At 43.0% G+C, this 14,915-nt stretch overlaps 1 protein-coding gene across 5 annotated transcripts in view; it reads left to right on the top strand.

Moving 5' to 3' along the window:
- Positions 1–8,156: 8,156 nt before the first annotated feature.
- The window catches only part of lmna (lamin A), a 44,070-nt gene continuing 37,311 nt past the window's right edge, over positions 8,157–14,915 (top strand). Inside the window, exons 1-2 of one of the 5 annotated variants that reach the window (XM_030393096.1) lie at positions 8,157–8,389; positions 13,584–13,709. The gene's annotated coding sequence lies outside the window, so the exon portion shown is untranslated. The other 4 variants (XM_030393095.1, XM_030393098.1, XM_030393100.1 and 1 more) reach the window with 4 other exon arrangements.

Raw genomic sequence — 14,915 nt, 5'->3', positions numbered from 1 at the left:
AGGAAGTCAGATTTTCTCAGATGATGTCATTATTCTCCCACTTGAGTTGTGGAGTTATTATCACACTTGGGTCACCGCTTACAAAGGAAGGGAAGAAAAAACAAAAAAAAAAGCCACGAGGTAACACACTAGGTTCCTGGTGTTATGGATTGCCTCGCAGTGCCGAGCTTGTTTCCAGCTTCCTCAAAGTGTCAGTCTAACTCCAGCCGAGCCTGTCATTACCATCTGTGCATATGCATGGTGGGATGTACAGTGAGTATGTGTTGCGTAAGGCTATAACTGAATGACAAGGCAAACTCTGGGGGATGTTTACTCTGAGACAACAGTGGATGCTCCGCCGCTCCACCGTCCACATTATTTCTCCACCCCGGCAGAAAATAAAGACATCTTCACACACACACACACAGACACACACGCACACACACGTGTTTACTGAACTTGGTGTTTCTATATGAATTGATGGATTGAATTTCAGTGAAACGTCTCGGTGTGTGTGCCCCGCGTTCCCAGGGGAGGTGTTGAATTCACTCTGTAGATTACTTGTGCATTTCAACCCCATCCATTAAATTCAATTTATCGCTCTCCATCATATTTGGTGTTTTTTTGTTTTTTTTTGTGCTTTTTTTTGTTGTTGCCGCGCCGTGAGTGCAATGACTGTAAGAATGACAACATAAACACGCACACAGTCCTGGATTTTGGGTTTATATGACAGACCGAGCGTGGCATGTGACTCTTAGAGAGATTCGGCATGAATATTTTAGCATTTTCTAGTGAGAACGCCTCCTGCCTTTTAATAACATGTAAAAAGGAGCAACAATATAATCGCAAATTTTCCAAAACGGCACGTCTGAAAATAGAATGCAGTATAAATGTTGTGATGAAACGGTACCAGCGAGCTACAGCAGGTGTATTTACATGCATAATCAGAGTCTAGACGCGCTCTCTGGGTGCCAATCAGGAAGGGGCTCGTTCCCCGAGGGTGTGTTGCAGATGAGAGCTCGCAGGGCGACTCCTGGTATGAGTCCGGGATTAAAACATCCCCACTCCACCCAATAACATGGATAAAAAAAAAAAAAAACAGCAGCAGGAAGAGAGCAGGATTGCGTGATGCATGAAGGACCAGAGGGTGGGCCCAGGGGGGTCTGCCCCCAATCCCCCCCCACCCCACCCAGCGGTGAGGCCAGAGGATTGGGTGGAGAGCGCGGACGGGATGGGGACGAGCACCACACAAGGGCCGGCCTCTCAACGGTGCGGCGAGTGTGCCAGTGTGTCCGAGAGGTCGTCTGGCTCCATTAAAGGGGTCCGCCGGGAGTCCAGAGCCCCAATCAATAAAAAGCATGGATCTGGGATAGTGTTTCCCCCCCATTCAACACACCCCTCTCTGTCTGGCTGTGCGGTGTGGCCTGTTGGAAGTCTGATTGGTGATGCCGCGGTACCACATGACCTTCGTGACCCCGAACTAAAACCTGCTCCGGCTCTGAATGGACCACAGCAGGTCTGGTTTTCATTCAGACCTCGCTGCCTGTGGCTGTGGGCTACAATTGTCACGTCTGGTTTCTCTCCGTGCATGTGTGTGCGAGTGTGTTAGCTACAGGATACTTGTGAAACCCAGAGTGCTGAGGTCATGTTACTTGCGCACAAAAAAAAAAAAAACTCAATGATCTTGACCATCTGGTCGTCACAGTGGAGCTTTTTCTCTTTTTTTTTGCCCTGATGAAAGGCTGACTGGCATCTTTAGGGAGACGCTGTGGTTTAGTGTGCCGCAGAGACACATACCAGCGTCTTTGTCCGAGAGCTCATGCAAATATTGCTCTCACCTACGGACAGCATCTCTCTTTCAAAGTGGACAGGCTTAATAGGCTGTAAAGACACGTCTGAGAATCCCTAAAGGACATCCCTTTGACTTCCACGGCCAGATGTCCTTTTCAAGACTTTTCTGGTGCCCCGCTGTCACTTGAATGAGGCTTCTGCGAGCACAAAGGGATGTTGGCTAAGCACCACGTGCTGATGCCATAGTGAACGGGCTCTCAGGGATGATGTAAGACCACATGCAAATGATACCACATCTTGTGCTCAGACGCTGACGAGAGCCCTGAAGTCGATCAGCTGAACGAATCAAACACTAAATGTAGACACCACGTTGTCTGAGGGGGTTTTCCCTCCTGTATGTATATGTTTTTCGTTTTATTTGTTTATTTGTTTGCTTTTTTTGCGTTTGTTGTTATGTATTGGTTTTTTTTTCCCTCACTTTTTTCAGGGGAGAGCAGCACAGCCACTTACAGACAGACTGCACATGATGATGACACAATAAAACAAACACAAATAAAGCAAACAACGGGAAACAGAAAGAGAGAGAGAGAGAGAGAGAGGGAGGGAGGGAGGGAGGGAGCTGGAGAGGTCGTGGTGGAGTACAATCAAAATGCGGCGACCTCATCATCGTTAAAGCAGCTGAGTGTTTCTTCCACCTCGCGTAGAATCATCAGTTTGTTTAGTTCAATTCGGCAGGTCGAGCGTCGTGCGAGGATCCGGATAATGAGGCCTTTTCATCCCAAACTTTGCTCCATCGTTTGGGGTAAGTCAGCAAAAAAAAACACCCGACTGAGCTCCACTTTTATTAACAAAAAGTGAAGCTCAAAAGTTTTTCGAAAAACCGCTCCCTCTTTGAGTAATATAAGACAAGACTTGACACAGAGGCTGGAAAGTAATTCAATTTAAATCTAGGTTTTCATCCCACATTAGAGTCACTATTGTTAGGTATGCTAATGCACTTTTTACAATGCTGTGAGTGAGCAGTGTGACCCGCAGAAAATGACTAATGGAGCTAAAAGTGTTACCTTAGCCCAAACTTTGGCTCTTATTTAGTCCTTTAACAGTGATTGTTTTCAGTATGTATTGATCTTTCAGGTTTTGTCTTACTTGTTTAGTCTATAAAATGTGGATAAACAGTGAATCACAGTTTTGGCTTGTTTTTGGTCCATCTAACAGTCCAGAACTCAAAGATATTTGATTTCAAATGATGTGTAAAAATGCGTAATGTGCGTGTAAAATCTTCACGTTTCAGATTCTGGAACCAGAGAGAGTGTGACTCACATGCTTGATAAATTAATTAATAAGTTATCAAAGTCATTGTTGATCAGATTTTTGTGGATGCGTCGACAGCAAATCGTTTGGTGTGACGAACACGTCGGCACCTTTTCCATCTTTAAAGGGACACTGCGTATATTTGAGGAGGAAACTCAAACCCAGAATCTTTACATTTGCAATATCAATGATGCAAACCCAGAAATATTTATTTTTTCCATAACTGAATAAACAAGCAGCTCTCAGAGTCAGTTTGTTTATTAAGGCACAAAAACCAAGAGAGCTTGTTTATTTATTTTTTTTTGTTTAGGCATAAAAATAATCAGTCAATGAAGATCTCTCTCTTCTGATTAATATTTCTACATATTGCACCTTTAAAACGGTGCGTGACCGCACACACAAACACAGACGCCACTGCAGTCTCTTCTCACATGCACGCACACACACACACACACACTCTCACCTCACCCTTGTTAACAACAAACACACACACACAGATGCACTGGGATGTTTTGATTGGGAGAGCTGGTGTCAGCTGGGAATATGAGTCAGGTAGTATGACTTCATTGCTTTTTACGGGTATTAGGTCATCTCTCTCCTCACCCAGCACCCCCCCTCCCCTCCCTGTCTCACCCCCCACCCTCAGCCCGTCTCTCTCTAATCACATTGATGCGGTGACACGCCTAGTGATGAGTAAGGCTCACCTCACTGCTTCCTTCCCGTACGGTGGTGATCTCACACACGTCACAGAGAGCTTTGAACTTCCTGCTTCACTTTCTTCTTGGCATCTACTTTTTCTTTTTTTTTTTTTTTGACTGAAGGTATTGGCGGACAGGGCTCATTCAGATGCAGCCGTCACTGTAAACAATGAAAGGTTGCAGTTCTTAATCTGCCAAAGGGATTAAGTCACACGATCAGAATCACACTTTACTGGTTGGGTCACGTTTAGGTTAAGGAAATGATGTCACTGCATTACGCTGGCCTGTTTAGAACACGATGATGCTCTAATGCACTTTAGGACTTGTATACGTCAAGTCAAATCAAATAGATTTCATTTATATGGCCAACAATCACAATGACCTTGCCTCAGTGGGCTTTACAATCTGTACGACGAGCGGCATCCTCCGTCCCCAGACCCTCGAGTCGAGTGAGGGAAAAAATATGGAGAAAAAAAAAAAAACCTGTTTAACAGGAGAAAGAAAAAAAAGATGTCAAGGATGAAATGTAAAATAGATGAGCTGCGAAGACCATTAATGTAATGTTCAGACACGTCTCATCAGCGATGGAATGTAATAAAGTAGATTTACACAAGCGCTTGTAAAGTACGAGTAATTTCAGACAAATCTGCTTTACACGAGTATTTATATATTATAGCAAAGAGTACAATTACTCTATTTCTGTGTAAGTATATGTAGAAGAAGTATGATTCTGTATTTGCATTAGATGTTTTCTTCTCACTTCGTCTCCACTACATTTCGGAGGAAAATATTGTGTATTTTGTTGAGCACATTTATTGGTTTATTTATGTATAAGCTTTATTTATTCAGGAAGAATTCAATGACAAGTCTGAGAAGTCAGGCTCTCTCAGCAACCCTGATCACATTCACACTTGGAAGCAGCTCAGTAATCCCACAGTCTGATCCGCCGGCCGCTGAAGCAGTCGGGGGCTAAGGGCCTTGCTCAAGGGCACCTCAGTGGTGGTAGACGAGGCAGGGGCGAGCGCTGCCTTTCACTTTATCCTGCCGGTCTAGGGATTTGAACCCTCCGGTCACAACCTCACATCTCAAACCTTTAGGCCTCTAGTTGACAGCTAATAGTTTGTTGAGAAAGATATTAAATATGTCTGACTATTTTATTAAATAAGAACCATTGTTTTATTATTTTGGTAGTATTTTAACTGAAGGTTTATTAGAAACCTGTTCAATCGGTATATTAAGACAAACTAAGTCTCTCTCGGATTGTTTTTAATGGTTTTATGGTGAAGCATTCTGGACAATAAGGTTAATAAACTATCAAGAAATGCTGCATTGAAGAGCATCCTGTATCCGTCTCGAATAAACTGGGCAGGCTTTCAAATGGAAATTGACACATGGTGTGAGTTACAGAGGCACATTAATCCTGATTATTTGATATAAGATATAAGAATAAAAGCTGTTTGACCACTGAATGGACATGTCGTGTTACTGAACACTGGTCGTTCTTGGATTTATGTTAAACTTTTTTATGCTGCAGTCCCGGCCAGACTCTGAGTCTCATAGGAATATTCCTGGCAAAACAAAAAAAAATAAAATAGAAATGTTGCACATGATGAACATGCTGTACTGGCTATTTCTTGTGTTTAAATTGTTAAATTATTAGTTTTTAATCCATGTACCCAGGACTCTTAGATAGCAGCACTAATGCTGGGTGCTGTACTAAATCATCCTGATGAAGTCAACTTAAATTTCGTTGATATTTTCCGTCGGTTTGATATGAACATGAAAAAGGCCATTCAGTGTTTTCGTGTGATGGCTTTCTTGTAGTAACATTTTAATCCTGAGCCGTGACTTTGTTTGATTTTGATCAGACAAAAGAGAACTTCTGTCCCCCGAATCTTAATCATGTCTTTTTAGCAATCTCATAACAATATAAAAAAAAAGAAGGAAGGAATGAGTGAAAAGGAAAAAGCCCAGAAAATATGAAAATGATAAGACATTTATTATTTAGCACATTGCCTCCAGCATTTATCCTTTCCCTGATAACCCCTTTGAATACACACAACTATGATTCATTCAAATTAACAAATGGATAAAATTGGCTACATCATCTCTAACATGGCTACGGTTAAATGCTGAACTATAATATGACAATGTATGTTAACATCACACTCAAAGGGCCACTCTAGCTAAATACACATATATAGTACATATAAGTACTTTAGCTTTGGATACTTTGCTGATAGTACTTTAGATTTTTAATTTGACACTTTTTTACTCTAGTATTTTGAAATTAGGGTCGTTTTTTGTAGACAAACCAGCCCTGGAAGCTGTTTTTTAAAGCAGACATATTAAACTCATTTCAGATTCATGATTTTATTTTTATTTTATTTTGCTGCAGCTCTGTGTTCCCTCTCTGTCTGAAACGCTCTGTTTTAGCTCCTGTCTCTTTAAGGCTCCTCCTCCTGAAAACCCTGTCTGCTCTGATTGGTTAGCTCACACACGCCTGACCCAGCACAGCTGACAGCAACAGAGCAGCTGTGCTGAATCAATTCTTATGTGCCAAACTAGCTGCTGTGCATAAATTATGCTCATGTGTGACATGGTGACATAGTGTGATGTCACAACGTCACGGCATTAAAGGGGGGGGATCTACGGACGAGGCGTTTCAGGAGCAGTGCTTTCTGTGGGAGAGAGGAGCTTCTGTTGGTGGTCTGCTTTAACCTTTTTAACTTTCAAGACCTTTTACATGCACAAGAACCTTAAAAGATTTTTTTTTAAAAAGCATCAGATGTCCCCTTTTATCTATAAAAACTCCCGTGGGCGGCCCCCTAGCGACCGTGGGAGGTTGTTGTTAACATGATAATGTCTACGTTGATCTAGGATAAAAACCATGATAACTACAGCGTTCATTCTTTCCGTCTTTTCCTTTGTCATGTTGTTTGTGCGCGATGATGTCATCACTCTACCTGACATACGTTGCAAAACCAGATGGCACCAGTGAGTGAGTGGTGGGAGCAGAGAGGCAGGGCGATAGCTGGCAGAGAGAGACGGAGTGTATTATGTAGTATTGATAAAAGGTTTATTTTGTAGTTGTGGGCACATTGAGCATGTGAATATAGTTCAAGAAATAACACCACAATAAACAAAAAAATACCCTCTACTCAGGGGAATACTGTGTTTCTAGTGCAGGTGAAACTATCAAAACGTCCTTTGTACTCTCACAATTTAAAACATGTACACAGTTAAAAAAAAGGAAATCTATTGTTCATGTTTCTACATTAAGAAATCAACTGGATCAACGTGTTTTGTGTATTAATATGTGTTGATATAATTTGTGATAATTTGTCTGTTGGCTTTATTGACACACAGTTTAAGCTGAGGCTGTACAGATTTCAGAGATACGATCATCTGAAGATATTTGAAGAAATGACATGACACAGTAAGCAAAAAATACCAATACAGGCACTGGTGGTTCATTTCTTTTGCAGAGTTCAAAGGGGTTAAAGGGTTTTTGTGGACTTGTGGGACATTTTGAAGTCAAACTATGTACATCGATGTTAGCCGGCTTGTGCAGGGTTACAGCTGACAGACCAACACCGCCCTGAAGCGACAGTTTTAGTGCCACAGTTGGCTGCAGTCACAGCATGTGTACATGCTCGGGCCTGATTTCTTTCTCAGAGATCGAGATGCCTCCAAGTGACCCACAGCCCTGTTCCATCATTTATGAACATTACCAATGTAAACAAACAATCTACAGCTCGGTAACATAGGTCATGTAAAATTCATGTTCAGCTGTTACATAAGCATCCCGTCTCCAGCAGCACCCTTAGGTTGTTTTTAATTTCTGCTTTTTGTTTGTGTTGAGAATGAGTTTGGGATCACGGTGAATTAGAAGCGACTGCACTATTCTGCCCGGGCCATCTGTACGGCTCGATAGCGGCGGGCGTGCTGGTGTGGTCGCCTTGAGGAACGGTTGTATGAGGCTTCCTGGCCGCCGGTTTAATTAAATTATCAATTCATGTGAAACCCGGCTCGGGTCAGTTGTATCAATCACTGCCAAAGTGGGGTCCACGGAGGGGGCCCCTGAGGGCTCTGCAGGGGGTCCCCGGTGAAATGAATACCCCTGTTTGTGCATTCATCTAAAGTGCATTGATGATAACAGGTATCTGACCTGTGAGCTGTGACTAATGTGTTCAGATTTCTGTCGCCTTGAGATTACTTCTATCTATCTCTCTGTAAACCTCACCTGAATCCTCCCCGGCTCAAAAAATAAACCCAGCACCGACCAAAGCGTTAATGATGGTCGCCAGGTGGCGCCTATAGGCTGCATTGTAATTAGCAGAGATTGGCAGCTTAATCAAGTGTGTTGATTTGCAGGTGGCTGTCGGCTGCTGGCTGCTGGCTCGGCTCGGCTCGGAGGAGTTCTCCTTCACCGATGTGTTCAAAGAAAAAAGCAGCCCAGTGGATCACATCATGATTAACTGGACTGTCGACTTTTCCAAAGGTCAACAGTGACCGCGGAAAGAAAAGGGGGACATGTTTTAAACGACTGCAGGACGAGAAGAAGAAGAAGAAAAAAAAGAAGCTTGTCTCCTTCAGCAGAGAAGAAGGTGAGAGCGCCACACTGTCGGTGTCGCAGTTTGATAGTGTTTAGTCGTCTGCTCCGTGTTGCGTTTCTGTCAGAGTGGAGAGGCTGCGTGAGCGAACCCGGTGACCCAGGTGGAGAAATATCACGCACACGTTTTCCATTCAGTCCGTCGGCCGGTGGAGGGCGCGTCGTTTCCTCTCTGTGCCCGTGAGTGACTTGACAAACAGACCGCAGGCAGACAGGGGGCGCCAGAGAGGCGCAGTGAGGCCGCCGCAGCATCATTCATGGGGAGAGGAGAGAGTGGTGCTGAGTAACTGAGTAGATTTACTTAAGTACTTATACTTTACATGTATTCATATCCTTATTTAAAGAAAACATATACATTAGGAAATCCTTCATATTTACATGATGCAACTATCCTCTGTGATCCAGTGTCTCTGTGCTGTTATTAATACTTTTACACTATTATACATTATTTATATTACACCATGTGTGTCCTCCTCGGTCACATGATCTGACCACATGTAACTAAGTACATTTACTCAAGTACTGTACCTGTTAGGATGTATTTGGGTATTTACGTTTTCTTCTACCTCACACTTTCACTTCTACTTTTTCTCTTCTACATTTATTTGGATAACTTTGTTTAATAGTTACTTTGAAGATTGCAGGCATCATAATTTATTCTAAGTACGTTTATTCATACTGTACACAAGTATGACTCTGAGGTACTTGTTACCTCACTTGTGAATTTACATTTTCTTCGCCCTCACACTTCCACTTAATTACATTTTCAAGGCAGATGTACAGTGTACTCGCTGTACTGTGTTTATTTTAAAACTTTAGTCAGTATTTAGGTATTAATATTTATCTTATTAGAAATTAATATTAAAAAAACAGTCCAAAAATCTCAGAAATATAAAAAGTTGTCAGCTCCAAATATCGCTTTTCAGTCCCCTTGATTTCTAATAATCGTTATCGGCCCTTAGAATTCCACGTTAGTCGACCCTTACTTTAACACTTTTACTGAAATTAAAGTCTAACGTTTAATATCTTTACTTGGGTACTTTATACATCACTGGTGAATGGAGTGTATAGTCTGTTTGAGTTTTACATTACTTATCTCCCGCTCTAGTTTCGGCTTGCTTGGTCTTGTTTTGCGTCTCTTTCCCTCTCTAACAAGTGAATTTCCTCGTTAAGGGGTCGATCGAGTTTGATCTAATTAGTATTTACATGTTCTGCTTCTTTATACATTTATTTCGGTGAAGTTTAAAAGGTAAACATTGCTGTTTTCTCTCAATCTAACCAGTGCACATTCTAGTGAATGATACAAAATATAATCCAGTGATAAATATATTCTCACGACGCAGGAGTATGACAAAGATCTCCTCCTTTTAACGCAACACGTCACCTTCAGACAACCAAAACAAATGTTCAACTAAATGCTTTCAAACCAATAAATGTAGTGGAGTGGAAAGTGCTGTATTTTATCACCGAGCTGTGGCGCAGTAGTAGTATAAAGTAGCATAAAATTAAAATATTTGACTGAAGTGCAAGTACTTCAGAGTTGTACTTAAGTGCTGATGTAAATTGGACACTTTCACTCCGTATTTTTTTTTTTACTTTTTTGAGTCAAGTGGAGCATGCTGGTAGAGACAGATGTTGCTCCAGAGGTGAGGTTGTTCACCACTGAATCACACCCACAGTTGGTTCGAGGATTATTCAGCCTGGTATTCTGTCCCTTCTACAGCTTCCTCAGTTCCCCCTCGGGACGGCCGCTTCCTCATATTGCCGATTGAAGCAGTGAGTCAGCCCTCTGATCCTTCCTCCGTCACGGTTTCTATCTGTGTAGACCCACCCAGGAAGGAGAAGTCTCTCATCAAAGACAACACATCGCGCCGCTCGTCCCGGCAATATTTATTCCACACTTCCTGCACATTGTGAGCGATTATGAAATGGACTTACATGAGACTGAAGGCTGCTGTGATCGTGTCATGAATAATTGGCGTAATATGCAAAACAAAGGCTCGCAAAGCAGCGATTCTTTTGACATCACAGTTCGTTCAGTTTTTACACGAGTAGAATTGAACAGAAGGAAGAATTATTTGAAGTTGATATCCTTTAAAGCATAGCAGGCTCTCGGGCAACTGAACAGAGATATGGTGACGGTCGTTTTTTTATTAATGATTAATGCACATGTGTGAACAATGGTCTTGAATAGCAGAGATAACACGGTGAAAGACTGCTTTAGAATTAAAGCTGCTGATCGGGTACAAAGCAAGCACAGACGCTCGCTCAAGGACAGCTAATGTGTTCCTGAGTAAGTGACTCTGGTGGTTTGTCAAATGAAAGATTAATGCTTAAATTATACAAATGAATCATTGCTGCTTTGCCCTGTTATCTGAAAATTAGCCAGGACGTGAGCAGTCCTGTACGTCTGTGTGCAGGAAGTGGAGGAAAACTGATGAAGGCTGGAAAAACAGAAGCTGTGTGTAAACTGCAGAGCGTGTGCGAGCCGTTTGAAAGTGTTTTTAGGGGCCTTCTTAGCTAGAAAACTTCCTCCCCCTCGTCAAACACTCCCATGCTGAAATTGGACTTTGTCGTCGCTGTATTTTTCCCAGGAAAGCGGCGAGTCAGAAGCTCCTGATGGAGAAATAAAACCAGTAGATTGCACAACGGGCACGCCTTGTTTGCTGCTGCCCGCTCGGAATGCCGCTAGGGCAGAAAGAGAAAGCGAGAGAAAGACGAGGAGCGAGGCAGGGACAGGAAAAAAAAACTGACTGCCAACATATTGTTCAGTACTCGTCTTGTCGGGTGAGTTGCATCACTGTCTGTCATGCCTGTTCCTGTCTCTGCAGTGTCTGAGTGCATCTGGGATTCAGACAGCAGCTGTGTGTCAGACAGACTTGGACGGAGGTTTGAAAAATAATAGTTGACCAATTGAAATTGCCACGTCTCATCATTTGAAACATCATCCAGCTTATGTGAGACAATTATTAACTTGTAGATTTGGATCTATTACAGAAACAGTTTTTGTTTTGATGTTCTACTGATTATATGTAAGAGAGTCATTTTACAGTACAGTGTACATATAGGGCTACAACAAACGCCGTTTATTATCAATTAATCTGCCAATTATTTTCTCGTTCATTCGAGGAATCAGTTTTAAAATCGTCTGTGAAATTCCCCAGAGCCCAAAGTGATGTCTTGACATTGCTTCTTTTGTCCAACGAACAATCCAAAACCCAAAGACTCCTCATTCAATATCATTGATTACAAAAAAGGAGCAAATCCTGAAATGTAAGCAACTGGAACCAGCAAATAATTGACAGAGAGCAGAGGTCCAACAGGTCGCGATGCATCACTGTGCAAATTTCTGTGTAAGAAGTGATTTGATTCATCATTAGACAATTAATCGTCGATCAGTCTTTCGTTTGACTCACTTTTCAAGCCAGACGTTTGCTGCTACAGGCCTCAGATATTTTCTGCTTTTCTCTGTTTTAATATCATTAAGTGAATATCTGTAGGTTGTGGACTACTGGTCACCCAAAACGAGCATTTGTTTATGTCACACATTTTGGAAACTGAAATTTAGTTTTTTAACCATTTTTCGGAAAAACACGAGTAATGAAGGTGATTGAGATTTGTCCTTTATGGTTTGTAGGGCTGCATTTTCCAATGATTTAAATTTATCAATGAATCTTCTGATTTTCTTTTCATGATAAGTCGTTTAATCAAACCCAAAGTGACGCCTTTGAATTGTCAATAGTCCAAAACTCAAAGACTTAATTAGCTATTATAGATGACAAAGAGAGAAGCAGCAGATTCTTACATTTAAGAAGTTGGAACCAGCTAATGTCTGACACCGTCTTAATCAGTTATCAAAGTAGTTGGCAACTAATTTTCTCCCAGTCGACCATCTCATTAATTAATACAAAGTTTTCTTAGGCTCGACATTTTTTGCTTTCCTCGTAGAAGAAGTCGTGTGGTTTAATTGTTTGTGAGCAGAGGCGGCACAAGAAAGGAAAGACGATTTGCAGAGTTGTAGAAAAGCTTGTCGATGCCTCCTGGTTCTCATCTTGGCGCGACTTCCATGGAAACACAAGTGCTGACAAACTTGAGATGAAGGGATAAGAGAGAGAGGTGGAGAGGAGGTGGAGAGGAGGTGGGGACGGAACAAGAGAGCTGTTTGCAAAGGGGGACGTGTGACTCAGAGACTGACGGCTCCTTTCCACTGTAGGGCCGCACTGAAGCCAGGAATACTCCCTTAGCCACTGGGCCTGCCCAATGCCCAAAAACAGAGATGCTGTCTTGCCCCTTGTTTAACCACATGCACACACACAGACACACAGACACACACACATGAATGGACAAACTTCCATTTCCATGGTGAGGAGACACACACGCACACGGAGAAAAACGTCTTTTTCCCCTGCATCAGAACTTGATTGGACCTGTGGATCCATTAACTCCACCCAGAGGAAATAAATATAAGACCAGAATCAACTTGGTGCAGACCTTTAGACTGTCAGGATGTCTTGTTGGAATTATTCTGTCCTTCACTGGGAATATAATGCCAAAGATTTGTGGACTTTTGCCTCCTCGGATTCATCAGACGAGCTTACTGACAGGTTATTTTTCTGCCCCGGATAACACCGGGACCTCACTGCGAGGTAATGAAGGATTTCTGTGTACTTTTTTTAGCTTGTTTGACGAAGGCAGTGTTTGTGTGTGCCGAGGTCACCTGCGTTCCCCCTCTGAAGCAGGGGGGGGGGGGGATTTTCATTTTGCTTCACGAAACAGAAATTCCTCTTCCACGTATTTACTGTCACGGCCGTTTTCTCAAGCAGAAAGAAAAGTGGGTTAAGAATGCATTCTTCGCAGCAGCAGCAGGGGAGGAGCGGGGTGAGATCCGCACATTGGCACTCTTTCACCCACCTGGGAGCTGTTCAGTATCATCGGTGTCACCGCGATTTTATTGACAGACCACTTGCACCAGCCGCTGAGGTCAGCCTGTCTGTGAGAGCGCCGCCTGAGTGAAATGAGAAAAGGGAAAGATAGGGCCAGTGCAGGGAGAGATAAAGCTCAGCAGCTGCTCTGTGTGTGTGTCAATACAGTCAAACACACACACACACAGAGTCTGTCTGGTCTGACTCCTCCTCGCCGCCCCACCCTCCCTCTCTTGTGCTCCCGCCCTCTCTCTCCCTCTTCAGCAGTAGGTACATGTGCAGTGAGCGACAGCTAGGAGAGCAGTTCAGGGCACGAGCCAAAGGCACACACACCCACTAGCAGAGAGCAAGACTGCATTATTCAACGGATCCTCTTCTCTACGCTCCTCTGGGGTACGGCACACACACACACACACTCACAGCAGCACACACACACACGCTCCAACCAGCAGATAAACTTCTAGAAAGGTCCTGCACACTCACTTTCAGTCCCTTCAGCGGGCTGCAGTGGAGAGGTTCTCAGACAGCCGAGGTAAGGTTCAGAGAGTTTGCTCAGATTTTTTTTTTGTCTCCCTGTGAGACTTTCTCTGTTTGTTACTCCGCCAGACAGAGCCACTGCTGTGCAAATAATGTGGTCAGACTATTGTTCTATTGTTTAACTTGTTCAGTCAGCTCAAAGTTAATTTCCTCATTCAGGGAGCGGTGCTGAATAACTTTCAGTAACTTTTCAAAGTTGTATCTCATTTTCCTGCCCGCTCGTACTGAAGAGCGGGACATCAGACAGCACCTGTTAATGCTCGGCACATTTCGGGAGCTTAAATGGATGCTTCATTTATTCAGAGTTAGCCCTAGAGAGTACTTGTGTGAGTGTATGGGTCTGCTCCTGTGGGCGTGTGCACACATCATGTGCATGCATGTGTGCGCCATCCCACCCACATGGGCGTGCATGTCGCTGCGTGTACTTTTGGTAATGGGCGGTGAGGGGATGGATGGCAAAGTTTTGGTGCATCCGCCCACCGCTGCGCCAAACTGGAGTAGGCTTTCCCGCCATCCAGTGGGGAAGGATTGTTGGGTTGTGAGTGGAGCGGCTGCGGAGAAAGAGCAGTTCTTAAGTCACATGTGTTCTGCCTCCGTTGTAGCTTATTATAACAATAATGAAGCATTTATTAGTATTGTTGAACGCCTCAATAATTGCAGAATGCTGCTCTCTGATGGGGACAAAACACATCTTATTGCAGTTTTGTTGGAAGCATAGCCACTTTTTACTTCATCATCTTCAAAGATACCTTTTTAAAGATGTACCGGTAATTAAAAGCCAAAGTTTGTGTTGTATTTTGAGCGACTGAAGCTTTAACTGCAGCGCTCTTCTATTCATTTCTCTGTTTGAACCCATTCAAATGGCCTCAAAGTGGATGCATGTCCTTATCAGGTCATCCTGCAGTATTTGTTTGTAGTATGAGTCAACTCTCTGGTATTATGGTCAGTGCTCGTGCGGGTGGTTGTGGGCGAAGTGATCACTGCAGAACATGCTGATGAACACTGTAAACTATAAGAAGTAATTACAAGCTTTTCTTGTGGTTTACCTCCATTTTTACACCT

Source organism: Sparus aurata, chromosome 17, assembly GCF_900880675.1.
Source record: "Sparus aurata chromosome 17, fSpaAur1.1, whole genome shotgun sequence".
Taxonomy (NCBI): domain Eukaryota; kingdom Metazoa; phylum Chordata; class Actinopteri; order Spariformes; family Sparidae; genus Sparus; species Sparus aurata.
The sequence above is the reverse complement of the archived record's forward strand: the minus strand, read 5'-3'. Positions and strand labels throughout refer to the sequence as shown.